The sequence below is a fragment of the Ambystoma mexicanum genome, chromosome 2q (assembly GCF_040938575.1).
Source record: "Ambystoma mexicanum isolate Mex_15411 chromosome 2q, UKY_AmexF1_1, whole genome shotgun sequence".
Taxonomy (NCBI): Eukaryota; Metazoa; Chordata; class Amphibia; order Caudata; family Ambystomatidae; genus Ambystoma; species Ambystoma mexicanum.
In genome coordinates, this window is record NC_090924.1 from 648,387,862 (window position 1) to 648,405,377 (window position 17,516).

At 42.3% G+C, this 17,516-nt stretch overlaps 1 long non-coding RNA gene across 2 annotated transcripts in view; it reads right to left on the reverse strand.

The window, feature by feature from the left end:
• LOC138569657 (uncharacterized) overlaps window positions 1-17,516 on the reverse strand; it is a 1,296,145-nt gene that overhangs the window by 113,917 nt on the left and 1,164,712 nt on the right. For both annotated transcript variants that reach the window (XR_011303296.1, XR_011303294.1), the window contains one exon: window positions 1,691-1,831. This is a non-coding gene — a long non-coding RNA (uncharacterized lncRNA). The remainder of the gene's footprint in view (window positions 1-1,690; window positions 1,832-17,516) is intronic.

Sequence of the window (17,516 nt, forward strand, 5' to 3'; positions counted from 1 at the left end):
GGTTAAGAACATCCTGGACTCCAAGACCGCAGCTTTCCAGTTCAGATCAACGCCTCTGTGGGAGCCAGGTGAGCGTAACAAGAAGTTTCCGTTCCTCTTCAAGCTCAGAATCCAGACTGGTGGTCATGTAGGCAGCCAACAAGTTCAGTATGAGAGATGAGTTGGGGGAGGGCCAGCTTCTCAAGCAGTTTTCCCAGGAAGGGGGTGATGGAAATGGGGTGGTAGTTGGTTGGGTAGGAAGGGTCTGCAGAGGGTTTTTTAAGGAGGGGGCGCACAAGGGAGTGCTTGAGGGAAGATGGAAAAGAACCAGTAGCCAAGGACCAGTAGTCAGACCAGGCGTGCAGAGCGGCACCCACGAGCAGACTAGGATGGTAGCAGCGGTACCGTTACGAATGGTACCGCTGCTACCATCCTCCCCATTCCCATTGGGAATGGGGACGTAGCGGGTCTGGGTCCCGCAAATGGGAATTACCGGGCCCTCCAAGGTCAGAATGGCCCGGTAAGTCCCCTTTTGCCGGACGCGGACCCAGACCCGGTTTGGGGGTAGCCATGCCCTTATTCAGGGCATGGCTACCTCCAAACTCGTAATGAGGCCCACTGTCCTTTATACACCACTTCTGATTTTTGGGGATTAATATTCCCAGGTATGAGATAACATACAAGACATTTTTCATTATGAAACTCCACTGCTTAAATGGAGTTCATTTTATAAACTGACACTTGACCACACTTTGATTAAAATAAAAAAGATTACTGATAGCACTTTATCTCTGTTGCTTGTCATGATTAAGTATTTAAATGCATATAGATGGACTTGGAGCTATGTCCATCCATCTGTGAAACAACACCAGCCATACATGCCTAGGCCATCAGCGTCCCTCTGGTCTGAAAGCTGGCAGGTGTACCTTGTTCCGAGCGGCCTGTGTGTTCTCTGGGCTGTGGGCTATGTGCTGCCCATGTTTTTAGTTTTGGCTATTAGGTAGCTCTAAAGCATCACCTACACACGCACATTATTGCATTCTAGAATAGCTAGGAGGGAGAAATGTCATATGAGGAGGGACACAAACCTCTGGGAGTTGTTTGGTTATTTACCAACCATTGGCTACCCATGGCCATGCTAACTCCTATGGCCATTCTCACCAACTTCCTGCCCTTCCCCAACACACATACTCCTGGGATCTCTTTGAGCTAGCTTTTTCAAGCCTTACCATGAAGCCTTATGCTCAAAGTGCCTGCCAGTGTTTTATAAAACTGTCTTCTGACAGCAAATTAATTAATTGGAGCTGTAAACACACTACTGGTGCAATAAAAATGTCAAGCAGGTCTGCCTTCGGCCACTCCATTTCTAAGTGATATCCATGTCCTTCACTGAAGTCTACTTAGGAACACGCATTGGCAAAGCCAACAGTTTTGGCTTGTGTATAATTATTAGGCATTTGCAGGCACTGCTGTTATATGCCCAGGTACTCCCACCATTTTGCAATTGCTGTCATCGATGATCAGTTAATACCACTACGGCAGTGCCTGGCAAGTATCTTTACCATGCCTACACAAAAACCCAAACTGTTCGCATTGCCAATGCTTCTTTCATGAGTTGCCACTCTTTGGGGGGGAAAGGCAATACTCCACATCGCACCTGTTCTGCCTCTTTTCAGCACCCCCTGCCCCTACTATCAGCAAACTCACTTACCTGATGTTGATAGTAATGTCCTTTCTAACCAGCACCTCATCTTGCAGGATGCCATCCACAGCAATGTATTTTCACTGTTTGCGGCTGACGTTCATACTCCATCCTATCAGGAGGCTGGCATGTTCCGGGCAGCCTTTTGACCTGGAACGACTCATTTTATATTCATTATTGTTCAAACGATTCAATGTTGTAATTGTCAGAGCAGTCAGTTGATTCAGAAAGATGGTGCGTACAAAACAAGCATAAGCAGTGTCTGTGGTCATGATTGCACATGACCATCTGTTTGTACAACATATTGTTTATTTATTTAAACATAATCTGAAAGTTGGACCCTCATGCAAAGCTTTATATGAAGAAGAGGACATTTTGTCAAACCTGATTACTTTTGTTAATTGCAAAGGTAGTCCCAACTGATGCAATCAAAAACCTTCTGGCCATTGGGGGTTCCCACGTGTAACTGGAGCCTCAGGATATCTGAGGGATCCGAAAGGCTCTTTACATCAAAGGTATTGTTGTTGACATTATGCCCAAAAGTATTCCAGGTGTATCAAAAACAGGAGCCAGACACCCAAACTCTTTGCCATTAATTGTGAAGACTTTCCCACTACAATTCCTAAAAGTAATATTCCAATAAGAAGAACATTGTCTATATTAATTAAATGCAAATTGTTGCACATTTCTCTCTTTCCCACCAGGTAAAGAGATGTAGATGAAAACCCGTTATATAAGAACGATTTTGACAATGAATTTGTTTGGCCTTATAAAGCAGCATTTCGTTGTTCTCCAAACTCTCCTTTCTCTTCCTTGTCCTTGATAAACCACATTTTCTAATAGCGTTTTATCCACCATTTTACACCTGCATTCCCCTAGATGAGAACTCTTTGCAAGTCCAATAGTGTGCATTTTTTAATTGTTATATGGTTATAAAATAATCTTTAACAACCTTCATTAAAACACAACATCTTAATTACAATTCATTTTCCCAATCCTTGTAAGTACACTTATATTTAAAATTCAGGCTAAATCAGTTAGGACAGAAACTGACAAATTCATTTACGTGTACCTAAAATCATAACAGTCACAATCAGTTTAAAACCAAACTATTTACATTAGTGCCAAAATCTCTTTAAAAAAAGGGTTGCATTTTACTACGGTTGCTGCTGGCACAGCAATAAACAGCAGACATTCAAGTGTGTTTCATTAACATCCAGCAAAGCGATCATATGTCGATGCTGAAGAAATTGCGTCCGACCCTGCTGCTTGGCGATTTCTTCTGACAGTTTCCCAAGAACAGGAATCAATATTTAAGCTTATCTGTTCCTGCTGTTGCTGTTTCATTTTCAGATAACACATGTTTTCTTTAGGTCTGTGCCTTATAAATGTGATTTCGATTAATATGCGCATGTCTCCCACTTACTTGTTTACTTATTTAATTTTGAAGCATATTTTTAAAATCTGCTTGATAAGTACCATCGTGCTTTATATATGTATGCCCTAAAAAGGTGTCTGGTTTTGCCAGAAGGTGCATATCACATCCTAATTTGGAGGGTTGGCACATCAAAAAGGCCAGTTCACTCTGCTGCCCGCAATACCCCCCTTATGTGAGGGGGTGGAAGAAGCAACCAAAAGGTTCATATGTAAAGATACTTTTGGAACTTTTAGAGACCCTGTGCCACTGCTACGCATCTGTCTGCATGGTAGGTGTACAATTTAAATAATAGCCTTTTGGATTGCGCTTTCATTCTCCTTTTTTGTTGAAATAAGCTTTGCATTAGTATACGTCTGATAAATGTATTTATTCTATGCAATCCCTACTACAGGTGAGCATTCAGGTATCTAGTGATTACAGCGAAAACAATTACAGAGAGGTAATATATAATGAAACAAAAACAGCGAAAGAAATACGATTTTTTGTGGAAACATAGATGGGGTGGAGTAATGGGATAATGGGGAGGGGGTTTGGGTGGGCTTAAACACATAGGGAAACGGGGGCAGGGGCTGGGGGAACCTCCCCAAATAGAAAAAAAAGAATTGGTATTTTCTTCGCTGTTTTTATTTAGGTGAAACATCCCTCTCTGTAATGTATTTGTTATAATCAAATAGAACCGAATATTCATTCATACTTAAATATTGATCATTTTGTTCTTGCTAAGTGTTTAAAGTCAACATGGTTTAGAAACAATATCTGTCCTAAAATGGAGACCAAGAGCCAATTAATCAGTCAGCATTTAATGAATCGAAAAATCTAAATTACAACACAATTTCATCCCCCTAAAAACGTACACATACAAATCTTAAAAGCAATGCATTTACATAATATACACTTTATTTATTTTTTGAAGCAGCCAAAAAATAATTATGGAGCTAACAGGCAAGGATGAACTCATGAGTCCCTCGGAGCCCTGGCGAAATGATGAACCATTTGGATAATGTTTTACCTGTTTCTTGTCTCAATGGATCCAGATGCATCTGTAACCCCTTTAAAAGTGAGGGGTCACTAAATCACATAAAAGCTTTTCATAATGTGGTGTCTCTATGTAGTATAGGGTCTGTGGTAGCAACCCTGTAGTAATGCTTAACTTGGCTTTCCCATAGGAAGAGCACATATTGGGCAACATATAACTTTGGTGCCGTTTGACGAATCTGCACAAAACTTAAAAATATTTACCTCTTTCTTTTTTTTGGGAAGTTTGGTACCTTTTCATCAAGGTGACAAAGTTGTAAGGGGATCCTAAAATGTACATATGCTGATGGACTTGAATTGGAAAATAATCTTACTTACAGCTATAGCTTGAACCGCTGGATGGATTTGTGCCAAACCTGAATGAGGAGCAGCAGCACGGTCCCGAAACCATGCTTTTGCAAATTTGGTATAAATCCATCTAGTGTTTTATTTTTTGTAAAGTGCCAAAATGTAGGTACTAAAATATTGTAATTCAACTTTGGTGTCTGAGGCATGGTCTGTGACCATGGTCAGTGGCAAGGTTGTCCTGGGCATGGCCAAAGGCTATGTGGGCTACAGGGGAATTCATCTCTCCCTTCAACTGCCTGACCCTTGCTCGGGCCATCATCGGTAGTAAGCGTGACTACTGTAACTTCTTGTTCTCCGGCACCTCTTCAAAGAACATGGCTAAACTTCAACTCCTCCAAAACAAAGCACTAAGAGCTGCACTACTACTTAAACATTCTGACCACATCACAGCAGCAAGAAGGGATGCTCACTGGCTTCCCATAAAAGCTAGAATCGCCTTCAAAACACGTATCCTAGCCTACCGATGTCTCCAACAAAACGCCCCCTCCTACCTCACCACCCGCATCTTACTCAAAACAGTGACCCAATGCCTCCGGTCGTCATCCAGTCAATCTCTTTTCATGCCCAGATTCAACCTCAACATGTATGGGGGGAGGCAGTTTCTGTGTTACTACCCCCACTCTTTGGAACACTCTTCCTGACCACATCAGAAATGTACTGTCGCTATTGAAATTAAAATAACTCTTAAAAACGTGGCTTTTTGACAAATATGGTGAACTGACTCTTGATGGCAATGTATCAGACTCTTGATGGCAATGTTTTTTCTTCAATTTCTCACTGTATTGCAAGAACTGTGATAACTCCGGGTCTGGGCACTATACAAATGTAAAAATAAATAAAATACAAACAAAATAGGGTTGTAGGGGGCACTGGGCCTGGCCTGCAGCAAGGCCCAATGTCTACTCTGAGATTCTTAGCAGGGCCTGCAATATGGCTGAAGCCCATGTCTCAGGGAATCTGGTCACTGGCCACAGCTGCAAGCCTTGAACATTGTCCCGTGGTCCCATTATGGAGGTTTAATAGCCACCCAGGCAGGCTGCTGGTCATGGCAAATGTTGACTGTTGGTTGTTTCGTGGGGTAGGCAACACAGCTGAATCTCATGTCCCATGGTGTTTGGACACAAGCCATGGACAGTGGCCCATGGTTCCATTATGCTATCGTTGAACTGGAACAGGCTTCAGGTTTGGTCCAGGGGCTATTGTGGATGGCTTGGGGGACATGTGGAGTGGCTGAGCCTCATGCCCCAGGCACTCCAGCCATACCTTGCATCCCGAGCATGTCTCGCTCAAAGTGATACATGTCAATGTGAGCTGCAAAATAGATGTTAAAGGGAGTATATAGTTATGTCATACATTTCAGACAGGACTTTTTAATAACTTACATTCAGCGCTGAAACTGTATGAAACATCTTCAAAAAGCATTGATGTTCACTGAAAAATAGCTTTGGCTGAACCACATGTCCCACAGATTGCGGCCAATGCCCATGGCCATGGCTGCAAACCGTGGGCCCCTGATGCCATTTCAGGGATATAGTGAAAACTGGACCAGGCTGCAAGGCTAGGTCCAGTGCCTATTGAGGGTGGTTTGATGTCGTAGCCAATTCAGCCATGACTTGCATCTTCACCATGTGCTGTTCAAAGTGACAAACATCAGTATGTGCTGCAAAAAATATGTTTGTTAAAGGAGCTTTTCTTTCATATACCTTAAAAGCACAATTATTAATAACCTACACACAGTGCTGCAACATCATGAAACATCTTCACTTACAAAAGCTGTTGAAATTCATTGACAACATTTGTTAAAGGGAACTTTATGGCAAAATTGCCCTTATTAAAACCTGTGAAATTCAGTGAAAATACATTGTTGAAGGGTCATTATGGTTAAGTTGTTCCAAAACCTTTTTTGTAATTCATTGAACATTTTTTGTTAAAGTGACGTGGTGGTTAATTTGCGATAATAAAAACCTTTGAAATTCATAGAAAAAACATAAACAGGATGCTACGGTTGCAGCACAAAATGCAAAATACCAAATACATTTTCCGGTTGTGGAAACTTAACTCACGTAACACCATGCACTGCACTGATTTACACCCAGGACATCAAAGATCACATCACAAATAGCAACATTGACAACATCTCAAACGGTTTTTAAAGTTTCTTCACTGTACAGGAGGCAATCACTACCACTTGATTTATTTTAGAGGTCCCATCATAAGGGGAAAAAAGGTTTGCATCTCCAATGCCCATCCTCTGACCACCTTTACCCATGTCATGGAAAAAATGTTAAAAATGTTGTCTAATACTGCAACTATACAGCTACTATACATTATTGTTTTATTTTTTTTATTTTTTATAGTTTATTGCAAACTTTTAAAATGTTTACAATTCATCAATTACTTTTGAATTCTCTTCTAAAAACGACATTAAAATTCTTATACATTTGTTAAAATATACACTTTTAGGTTACTTTCATTATTTCGTAACTTTAGTTAATCTTAATTTATCAGATATTCTGACATTTTAATTTCAATTTTTTCCAGAAGAAATGTCAAAGCGAAGATTAGTTTCTCATCAGATGCTTCTGAGAGCACAACCCACCAATCGTCATTGTTAAGAGACAATCTTTTTAGAATTTCGGGACCTAGATGAAGAGTCCTTTTGTCTTGTAATTTGTTACAATATAGCACTAGATGTTTTAGTGTTCCTTTTCCAATTTTACAGAATCTGCACTCTACTTCGGGATCTTTTTCTTTCTTCCTTATGTTCATGACTGCTTTAGTTTGAAACAAGTTCATCTGAAACTTCATAAACATCAGCCTTTTTTTGTACATGGACATTTTTGTAAATATTTTGGAAGAACGTTCATAGCTCGTGCTTCAGGAGCGACTTGATCCATGCATCTATGGAGGGACCTTTGATCTTGGTTTTCACACCAATCCTGATCCCACAGTTTTCTTTTTACTGCATTTGGATTTTGAATCAGTACAACTGAATCTACTTGTAGTTGCTTTAATATGGTTTCACAGGATAGTTTCCACTTATTCACAATTGAGTTATCAAGATGTTTTACATTAGTTTGCAAAATTTGGTATTGTGGAAAGTCATCCGCTCCCAAGACTTTTCTATATGTTGACAACATATTCCATGTAACTTTTGCATTAATAGATATCAGTCCCAACTCGAATCTGATGCAGGCAGTTGGCGTCCCTCTGGGCAATGTTAGTACTGTGCTCCAAAAAGAATTTTCACAGAATGGCCAAATCTCAGCCGGGCATCCCAGCATTGCCTCAGCACCAAAAATGAGTGCAGGGATGACTTTGGCTTTGTAAAATTCTATTACTGGCTTTATCGTGAACTTCCCGTATTTCTTGTTCAGTGTATATCCCTGTGCTGCCAGATTTTTGCATTTCCTTTGTATTTTCTCAACCATGTTGTCGTCAATTATCTGTGAATGTATCAAAACTCCTAGATATTGCGATTCCATAGTGAGTCGAATGGATTTTGTGTCAATTTTCCAGGTGAAGTTCTTCGACTTACTTTTAGTTTTGGAGAACTAATATTTCTGTTTTCATTGGATTTATAACCAAACCATTTGCGTCGGTATATTCCTTCAAAGCTGTCAGTTTTCTCTGTAAACCGATTGGTGTTACATCGATTAACACGATGTCATCAGCATAAAGGATATATCCCAATTTGTTTCCATTTATTTTCCGATCAAATTATCTTGTTGTTTCCAGGGATCTTCCAATGTCAGAGATAAATGTACTAAATAGTGTTGCTCCCAATGGGGAACCTTGCTTTACCCCTCTAGTGGTTTCAATCACTGCCGAAAGCGTCCCCAGTTAATCCAGTCTGACTTTTATCGTCGTTCCGGAGTACAGTTCTCTGATAGAGGCAAGCAAGCTGTCTGGGCACCCCCAATTGCTAAGTTTGCTCCATAGTAACTCACCATCAATGAAATCAAATGCGTGAGCCAGATCTACGAAGGCCAAATATATTCTCAATTTTGTCCTTATGGCCTCCATCTTTAGCAAATTAATTAGTAATAGATTTAAACCATAGCCGACGCCTTTTACAAACCCCGTTTGTCGTATATCGGCAACTTCCGCAAATTTTATCCATTGTGTCAATTGGATCAATAGTTGTGTTGCAAAGATTTTTCCCACAATATCCAAAAGTGCAATCGGCCGGTAATGTTTAGGGTCAGTTCTTATTCCTTTTTTGAACACAGGCACGATTAGAGCGGATTTCCAGGATTTAGGGATTCTTTTTTCAACCGTGATTTTTCTGATTTTTCTGAACAGCGTATAACAAAATTCGGCCCATGCTTCAGGATGGAGTTTTAGCATCTGGTTTGTTAGGTCGTCAGGTCCGGGAGCTCTTGACAAGCTTACATTTTTTAGTGTTTTCCAGGATGTCCATTTTGTCGATATAATATCCCATTTTATAAAAAAATGTTGTTGGTCTTGAAATTGTGTATCCATACTTTTGACAAACAGCCTTCCAAAGTGTTCTAGCCAACTTTTTTCAGTTACCATGTTATTTTGGATAGAACATTGTGGAATTGTCATATTATTAATTACCTCCCAGAATGAGCAAGCATTTGTGTTTGTTAAAATGTGTAACATTTTTCAGCATCATTCTGGGTCATAATACTTTTATGTGATCAAAGCCACGTTTTATAGGAGTTTTGTGCTTTCTTTTTTTGGTCTGTGTAATTAGACATTCGATGTATCGATAAGGACCTGATTGTTTTCCACAGTTCACGTTTTTTTCCACAATGGCTTTATCATATACATGATTTTGCTTAAAGTTTCTGTTCTTACCTTCTTATACATTATCCATTTCCACCATCAATAATGGCATTGCTAAGAGCTGTCAGCTCCAGCTGGCACACAAGCTTCTGGATATGTTCATTAGCTGGCATGTGCTTCGAATGAACCCCAAGATTGCAGACCAGCCTCTTGCTTGCTCAGTTCAACCACATTGAGCTAATTTGAACAACAGTCTCTTACACTTGAAATAAATGCTTAGAAACATTTAAACAATACCATGCTAGTAGTAATAATGACATTGAAATGCAAACCTATCCTCGGGGAGGAGACAGTGTCACATGCAAGGGCACAGTCACTGTCTGCTAGTATGGGAATTCGGCATAGCAGATCAGTGAGGAGAGAATTGGAAATGTGTTGAAGAAGCGGAAGAACAGGAGAGAGAAAGGTACAGGAGGAGGTTGTGAATCAGGAGCGAGGAAGGAAAAGCAGAGGGACAGGATAGAAGTATAGAAGAATAGGAGAGTTGGAAGGGGAGGTTGGTTGGGGAAAGAATGCTTTTGGAGGAGGGAACATACTCCTTTGATGATATAGGGAGATCCCCACCGAGCGCACGAAACAATGGAAGTCTACGAGTGGTGTGAAGCAGTTTTGAGGAAAAAGATGCCTGTGGCAGATCAATGAGGAGGGGGTAGCTCAAAGGTAGCATGAGGACCAGGTATTAGGACAATTTTCAGGCCCATGGCCTGTGTGAGTGACTTATCGACAAGAAGGAAGGTATGAGCAGGTTGAGCAGATAGGTGTACAATGGTGACACTGGGGCAAAAAGTCACCCGGAGCACAGTAGGCAACCCCTTGAGCCTCCATTCCACCCTCTGCTTCGTGGGAAGCTGTGGAATTATCTGCCCAGAATCATGGAGCTACAGGCCAACATGATTTTATACTTCTAAGAGTGGCCACCCGCCTATGAGGACTTTGTCCATGACAACAAACCTTTTTCAAGAGACTCTGAGAGGCTCCTGGGAAAGACCCAGGCAGTCTGTATTCTTGGAATCAGACATGAAGAGTTTGTACCATTTCTGATCTTTGGGTTGCCATTGAATTGTACACGTTCCCTAATAAAACACTGGAAACTAAATATATGGGTATTGTCTTCTGTGGCGTCCTCTTGGCTTTGAGACAGTACAAAATGTTTCTACATTTCCCTACAAATCATGGATTTATCTTCAAAGTAGCGAAGGGCCATTTTACTTCTATTGGCACATCCCAGTTTCCTTTCCCGGCAACCTGCTTAAAGGATAGTTCCGGGACTTTTTTTTTATTGTCCCTACGGTTCGGCCATGTGTTTTTAAGCATAGATCGGTAGATCGTAGAAAACTTTCCTATGGACCTTACCCGACTTTTCGTCCATTAACGCACTCGAAATCAGCCGCCATTTTCTGATAATCCTATCATTTCCCCCCATCAACCTGGCTCACCTGCTTTTGCAGCACTAAATCAAATCCCCCGCCCCTGAGCCTGACATCAGCAGACGCGTACCGCCCATTTCCCAACGCCAAAGCACGTTTCGTGTCAACAATTGCTGCGCCTCAGCTAATGAAGTGTTGCCATGGAAATGGCAGGACGCCTCTTTCCTCAATAAGTATAAACACACCGTTTCACAACACACAGCAGCAGATTTTCGATTCCATTACTCTCTCTGTGTTACTTTGAGTATTCTGTGACTCGTTTCTGTGCTCTGGTCAGCTACCTTCGCCGCTTCTAGGCCTTGTGAACACCTGTACCATCTCTGTAAATTATTTTACTTTCTTTACCACACAATGGCTACAATAATGCCGTATATGTACGAGCCCAAGTACACCGAGCAAGAACTACTGGAAAGGCAAGCACGCGAAAACGATGGGGATTCGGACGGCAGTTGGGAGGACCAGTTAACGGATGAAGAGTCTGGACCATGTCGCATGGACGGCGTCTCCACCTGGTGCACGTGCAATCGGTGCGAGCTAATGCCAACTGAGGAGGAGAACTGCTGCTGCCGTGAAAATTCCGGGTGCTTGGCCTACATTTCGGAAGGCGAGCCAAGTCCGCAATGCATCACCGAGCTGCCAGAGTTCAGGGAAGCCTGCCTCTCACGGACCGTGTTGAGGATGATGATGGTGCTTATGCACGAACTTCGCGGCACTGTTCGTCCGCGTAATCCGAGTAACGAGTAAGTATACTCTGGTTGTGATGTCAGTGATGCCACTACTATGTCATGGTCGTCTCCCACATATAAAATTACATCTACATATCATTCGAATGCATGTAAATTGGTTCCATATTGTGCATTTTCTAGATAGAATTTTTTTCAAAGCAGAATGACATTTTTTACCTGAATCGACAGTGATAAGAAAGTTTTGTCATTTTAATACAGTTTGCATCTTTCATTTTCACAGGTGGTACAGGCTGGTGGCCTATCGTTGCTTCACTTGGTGGCTTCACGGGAGGCTTGGACACCGCATTCGGAGAGTAATACCTGCCTGTGCGGTACTTGCCATTAGACAACATTTCCCCAGCGACAGTGGACAATACCGCGGATTTTCCCTGGATGTGCTGCAACCGGAACTTTACAATGTGTAATGTTTATTATTTATGTTCAATTGAAATTAAGATCTAAAATAAAACCCAACATATATTTTAACAATGGTTGTTTTGATTTTTTAAATGAATCTAGTGTGTCTCCATTGAATAGTCTTCCTGTGCCTTGTCTTGTCACACCACATGTCTCCGGCCAGCATCCTCCCTCACGCTGGCCGCCCACCTTCAATCCACATAACCGTTGAACCCATATGCAGCAGAAATACATATGTTATTTTGCGGGTTGGCATCAAGCCTCCCGGCCTTGCCTCCTCCCCCAAAAATACTTACCACACCACTTTGTTCAAGCGTTGGCAATAAAAGGAAGGCCGTTGGATTTTATTGATACAAAACATGGTTATAGGTAAATAATCCATATGGTTGATCATAATAAATCATCCTTTTGGGCACCGGGTACAGAGATGACCCCCTCTGGCCCGTGCCGCCTTGCCACCACAGGCCAGCCTGCTGCTGACTAACTGCCTAGGCATCCAGGGTCTCCAGGGTGAACTGCACCCATATATTCTCCTGGGAGAGTGAGGTATTTATAAACTCACCCCCCTGCCTTCCATGTACTAGATCCTGCAGCCTGCCTCTTACATGCAGTTAGATGGCCTCTCCTTAGTGAGGCCCTGCGGCAAACGAGTCTTGTCTGCACGACCACCGCCCCAATCCACCCCCCCCCGCCCTATCAAAGGCAGTTCGCACCGGGGTACTTGTGCTGGCAAGTGGAGCTGTCAGGGAGCGATAAAGGCCAAGAGGTGCCAAAGACCATGTACACTTCAAAGTGGTCTATAGAGCATGGGTTGTTGTTCCCATGTCTACCTCCAGACCTCGTGTCTCCTGCCAAGCATCCCCCCTCACGCTGGACGGCCCCCTGCAATCCACATAAGTGTGTCTCCATTCACGAGTCTTCCTGTGTCTTGTCTGCACGACCACCGCCCCAATCCACCCCCCCCGCCCTATCAAAGGCAGTTCGCACCGGGGTACTTGTGCTGGCAAGTGGAGCTGTCAGGGAGCGATAAAGGCCAAGAGGTGCCAAAGACCATGTACACTTCAAAGTGGTCTATAGAGCATGGGTTGTTGTTCCCATGTCTACCTCCAGACCCCGTGTCTCCTACGAAGCATCCCGCCCTCACGCTGGACGGCCCCCTGCAAACCGCATAATGCCACGACATATACATGTCATTCATTCACAAACACACCCCTGTTTCGAATTCTTTATAACCCACTTCATATTTCTAATGAGAACTTCTTTGCGCTTTGCTAGTCAACCCGTGAAGGTGCTGGTTATCTGCTCTTTGTCTCTGTGAACTTCCGTGACCACTTCGAGGAAACTCGTCAGTTTGCAACCTGTGAACTGCTCCCTGTTCTACGACAAGAAACTACTCTGATCCCTGCATCTAACTGTTTGTTCGTCAAGGTAAGGCCATGTACCATAATCATTTTGCGTCCAATTTCTTTTCGTTCAAGACAGTACATGCAAGGAACTAGTCACATGTTCTGAGTTTAGTCAAATTATCTTTCTATTTTTTTAAAGTTATTCAAATACTTATCCGCATGTGAATAACGTGTATAGTTCCAAGAACCAAAACGAACCTTGCATTGAACCTTTTATGTGTCATTTAATTTTTTAACACATTGGTATTCATAGAGAATTGTTGATCTTTACTTTTCAGAACTTTCCACAATGCCTGCCTGTTCCATTGGCGGTTGCCCTTCGAAGACCCATAATAAATCTGAAGGTACTATAATGCATGTGTTCCCTAAGACAATAGATCAGATAAGAGAATGGGTCCGATATTGCGGATATCCACCGTCTGAGCTTGAAAGTAGAGTCCTAGAAGTCTTTGCGGACAAGAGGGGTGATCGATACCGCATCTGCAGCAGGCACCTTAGCTCAGACATGTACTCCACATCATTGCTAATAAAGAAGAACACACCGCGAGCGAGGCGAAAATTGCTCTCAACCGCTATTCCCACTCTATTCGTCCACATCCCTCCACTGGTGAGTCAAGTTTACGTATTTATCTCTCGGCCTTGCGGTAGTGTGTAGCATTAGCTAACAATAATTTCCCCATTTATGTATCCACTCAATATGAAGGCGGAAGATTCTCCATCCGTGTCGTTATTGCAGTCATCAGCCACTTCAAGCGCCTATCGGGTAATCTTACTTGGCTATTCTGCCACTGACTTGTTTTAGGCATGTAAATCAATAGTTTTAATTTATCGTGTAATTATTTTACCTAATGGTACACCCTAGTACTCGTCCTCTAGTCTTTGTTTTCAGTTATAATTATTGTTATCCAAAATAATGTAAGTACTGTCTTTCAGGGAGATGCTGAGGAGTCCAACGTATTGACGACAACCGTTGATGTCACTCGGATGCTCGAGGTACGTTTCCGGACAGTTCCATCGATGGAGATCATCAGATCTTGCATTCTTGTAGCGTGATTGTTACACACAATGTTTCTTTCGTTTTTAGCCATTGATATGTCCTTCTGTCGTCGCCCTCCTATGTGTCTTCTTTTTTCAATATTGTGTTCATTACTAATGAAAGTCCTATGTTTCAGGGAGTCGATGGAGCATTAGTCCAAGAAGAAGGGGGAGCATGCAGTTACGGGTCGGCGCAACAGCTTGCAGAAGTGTGCACCGCAGTTACATCGTCCCTTGATGTTCTTATGCATTTCGAGGTATGGATACTGACAGTTCGATCAAGCGAAATCATATGACATGATTACATCCGCTATACTTCCTTCTTTATTAACGCAAGTACTATGTTTCAGGGAGATGACGGAGCTTCTTCTACAAGAACATCACCCCTAGTAGTTGATGCAGATCTCTGGGTGGTGACACTTCCAACGATCGAGCAAATCGAATCATATTTACATATCCATTATTTATTTTAGACAACTGATCATTTGTGCAGGTCTATTTAGATGAGCCGTTGACGCCTGCACAAAGTTTATGTTCTTTTTAACAAAATAGAAAACCATACTAATGCAATTACTGTGTTTCAGGGAGTTACTGAAGCATCATCTTCAATAATATCATCAATGGAAGTCTATGAGGAGCCCGAGGTATGGATCTTGACAGTTCCATCTAACTAGATCAACAATGCGTGAATAATTGTCATTTGAATGTTCTACACAAAGCGTTCATTCGTGTTTTGCTATTGAGATGTACGTGGGTATTGGTCCCCAAGTACATTTTGTGTTTTCAATATTATTATACATACTAATGAAAGTTCTATGTTTCAGGGAGTCGATGGAGCGTCAGTGCGTGATGGATGTGCTTATCATGAAAATATAGTCGTTGCAGCGCAAGAGGAAGTGGAGACATGCACACACGAGTCGGAGCAACAGCGTCCTGATGTTGAAGTTCGAGGCAAGAAAGTTTCAAAGAAAAGAAAGCAAAAGAAGGTTAGTGTCCTGGTCACTATATTATGTTGTTTTTCACTGTTAATAGTTCAATACTGTAAGTTATGTTTAAACTGAACATCCCTTTTCCAATCTGTCCTCTAGTTGCGAGTGGGTGTACGAACTAGATCTACACAGACAGTGAAGCGAACGAGAGATGTTGCTTGTCAAACCTTTTGGCAGGGTCTTGAGACTGGAGATGCATCGTGCCAATGGGAAGAATATGAAGTGATTGACAACAGAGCTATACCACCACCAGCCATTGATAGTGAATGTCCTCCTGGTAGTTCGGATGCAGTCGGAGATCAATTTACAGAATCCACACCCGCAAAAACTAAGACCGCGAGCAAGTTGAAGAAATTGTTTTATTCACCCATCGCCGGAGAAGGAACAGATGTTGCAATGGAAGAGAATGAAGTGGACGACAATGAAACACCATCAATATCACTGAACATAGCGGAAGACGATATCAGAGATTCTACCTTTCATGTGAGTGACATGTCCTCAACGTTACAGGCCGAACCAGCTGGGATGCAGAGTGACAGTATAAGGAAAGAGGCCAAATTCATTGTATTCGATAGTTGTTTGATTGATATTATTATTCGGATGAAATGTGGGCATTCGGTTGGTGGGGAAGTATGTGGGGAGCCATTGATTAATGTGACTCGTGCAATTCGAGGCACTAACCTTAAAATACATGCCACCTGTACAAAATATCATCCTTTCTCATGGTCTGCACAACCCATGCTGGGGCAACTGCCAGCAGGCAATCTACTTTGTGCAGCGGCTGCACTTTTTAGTGGTTCAAGTTTTAAAAAGTTAGAGTCTTTCTTTCAGTTTGTGGGAATCCATTTCATTGCGAAAACTCAGTTCTACAAATACCAAACCGATTATCTATTTCCAGCCATTAGCGAAGCTTGGAGAATGGAAAAAATGTCTATTGATAGTACATTCGCGGGCAAACGGTTCAGGCTAGCCGGTGATGGACAGTGCGACAGCCCAGGATTTTCAGCCAAGTACTGCACCTACCACTTTCAGGACATGGAAAGTAAGAAAATTGTGAGTTCGGTGGTCGTGCAGGTGTCACAAAGTACATCCTCAGTGGCCATTGAGAAAGTTGGCTTTGTAGCATCATTGCAAGAACTACAATTGCGGGGAATGGTGATCGACCTGATAGCCACGGACAGACACGTTTCAATTGCCAAGACAATGAGAGAAGAGTACAAAAATATAAATCACCAATTTGACGTTTGGCATCTTGCAAAAACAATCAATAAAAAAATGTCGGCTGCAGGTAAAAAAAAAGATATGCAAGGTATTTCACAGTGGTCCAAGTCAATCAGCAACCATCTTTGGTGGAGCTCAAAAACATGTGGAGGGTCATTGGAAATTCTACTGGAAAAATGGCGGTCAGTAATGCTACACTGTAGCAACGTTCACCGCTGGACCACAAACCAACATTTCCACAATTGTGAACATGGCCATTTGTCCACAGAGGAGGCACGGAAGAAGAAGTGGTTGATTCCTTCATCACCCACTCACAAAGCCATTGAAAAGATTGTATTTGATAAAACTATAACAAGAGATTTGAGGGGACTCACGGAATTCTGCCACATAGGAGATTTGGAGGTGTTCCACAATATGTGCCTAAAGTACAGGCCAAAACGATTGCATTTTGGCATGGAGGGCATGATAAATCGGACTCTTCTAGCGGTCTTGGCACATAACCATAATGTTGGCCGTCAACAAAGTAGGACGACCGGAACTTTAGGGACGCTTCGCTACAATAAGGCCTTCACTAAAAGAAGTAAACAATGGGTTATCAAACCAGTGTTTGAGGATATGCAATATGACTTTATTGAGAGACTTATTGTTGATGTCCTAGATAGGCACATACATGGAGTTGTGAACGAACCTGTGCAGGGGACAACTGCATTGCCACCCAACATTGCCTCTGTTCCATGTCCACCTAAAGAAGAGCTCATTGAGAAATACACATCACGGTTTAAATGATTGTAATTTGATTGTCTGTTCTCTCGAGTCTCCTCATGTCGCAGGCCCATTCAATATGTGTAGCTATGTATTGTGTAAATAAAAGTGATTGCTCTGTGAGTCCTGTGAGATGGCCTTACACTGAATGTAGCTAACTAGGAATGTGTGCTCGTTCAAAGTGAAGGTCAGCTGCTTTGATTTTTTCTCGGGTGCC